Below are 1,611 nucleotides of genomic sequence, written 5' to 3'. Positions count from 1 at the left end.
TGTACTTCTATCAACTTTGATGGGCTGTAGAGGCTGTAGCCTCCCAGAAATAAATAAAAATTGCGTCAACCTTCTTTTTTTTAAATTTATTTATGCTTTTTATAAAATATTAATAAAAAAAATGGAATTATGTTTTCTAAAATAGGTCATTCCGTCAAATACAGCCTTTTCCAGAAAAAAATTATCTAACATTTTTTTTTAAAAAAAAGCCTCCCCTCTCCCCAAATAAGAATAAAATCCTTCGAACGCCCCTGTAATTAAAAAAAATGAGATAACTTTGACTACATCCAAAATCTAGATAAGATAACCTTACTAACAAAAATAATTATATATATGAGTCGTAAAAAAAAAATCAAATCGTCAGTTGAGTAAAGCAACTCATCCATTTATAATGAAATTGTTAATTTCATTCCTACTTGCTACGGCAAGTTTGGGATCAATTACTTCGACAAAGTTTACTGTAAGTCTCTCAAATATATTCATATTTTAGTTCAGAGTATCTCTAATTATTTTTTCTTCATAGAAAACCGATAATATCTATGGCTTCACAGCATTAGACATCGACGGGAACGAAGTTTCCATGGAAAAGTACAGGGTCATGTCTGCATCATTCTCAATGTTGCCTCCGAATGAGGCAAGGCTAAAGTAAATTACACTCAGTTGGTAGAGTTATTCAAAAATACTCTGAAACTGAGGGTTTACGCATTTTAGCCTTTCCTTGCAATCAATTCGGTAATCAAGAACCCGGAACGAATGCAGAAATCAAGGAATATGCTGCTAAATACGGTGTCCAGTTTGACTTGTTTTCAAAAATTAATGTGAATGGGCCAGACGCACATCCATTGTTTAAGTATTTGAAGGATAAACAAGGCGGTACATTCGGAGAGTAAGGCCTTGGCACAGTTTGCAATTTATATAATATATTATATTTTTCTTACTTATTTCTTATAGTTTCATCAAGTGGAGTTTCACCAAGTTTGTAATCGATAAAGACGGTGTTCCCGTTGCCCGATTTTCTACTGCTCAAGACCCCATACCGGTAAAAAAGTTATAAATGCATTCATCCGATCAGAATCTAAATTTTCATTGTTTCTTACAGATTGTTGAAGAAGAAATCAAGAAGTACTTTTAAATTGGATAATGTCTGACGATTATGAAAGAAAAATGGACGAGTTTGATCTTATGATGAATGTCACCTCTACTTTGTTTCAAAGTGGTGCCAATCTGATGTTTATTCACTTATGATTTTTTATTCTGTATCGACTCAGTGTTGTGTTTTTAATAAGTATTCCTAGGTTTCTTCACAAGTGAAGATTTAGTTCATTGTATAAAATACAGTTTTCTTTGAATTAAATCAAATGATAAATTACAAATGATTTTATTTATCATTATAAATACAAGATATGCTATGACTATAGTTGATAATATTGTAGAGAAAAACGCGTGCAAGGAGGAGGGGGAAAAAGACATATAGTATCATTGTTTAAAATACTGATGTGATTATCATCTGCCTGCTTTATTTTGATTTTTGAGGGTATAACGAATGTATTTATTAGCAAAATGTTTAATGAAGATATACTACGTATAATTGACTACGACGTTTTTATCTGT

The 1,611-nt window shown here is 31.5% G+C and overlaps 1 pseudogene; it reads left to right on the top strand.

Moving 5' to 3' along the window:
• The first annotated feature begins 359 nt into the window (after window positions 1–359).
• Window positions 360–1,373, top strand: LOC121131404 (phospholipid hydroperoxide glutathione peroxidase-like; annotated as a pseudogene).
• Window positions 1,374–1,611: the final 238 nt, after the last annotated feature.

Source organism: Lepeophtheirus salmonis, unplaced genomic scaffold (assembly GCF_016086655.4).
Source record: "Lepeophtheirus salmonis unplaced genomic scaffold, UVic_Lsal_1.4 unplaced_contig_5370_pilon, whole genome shotgun sequence".
Lineage (NCBI taxonomy): Eukaryota > Metazoa > Arthropoda > Copepoda > Siphonostomatoida > Caligidae > Lepeophtheirus > Lepeophtheirus salmonis.
Note: the sequence above shows the minus strand (reverse complement) of the source record. Positions and strands in the feature narration are given on the sequence as shown.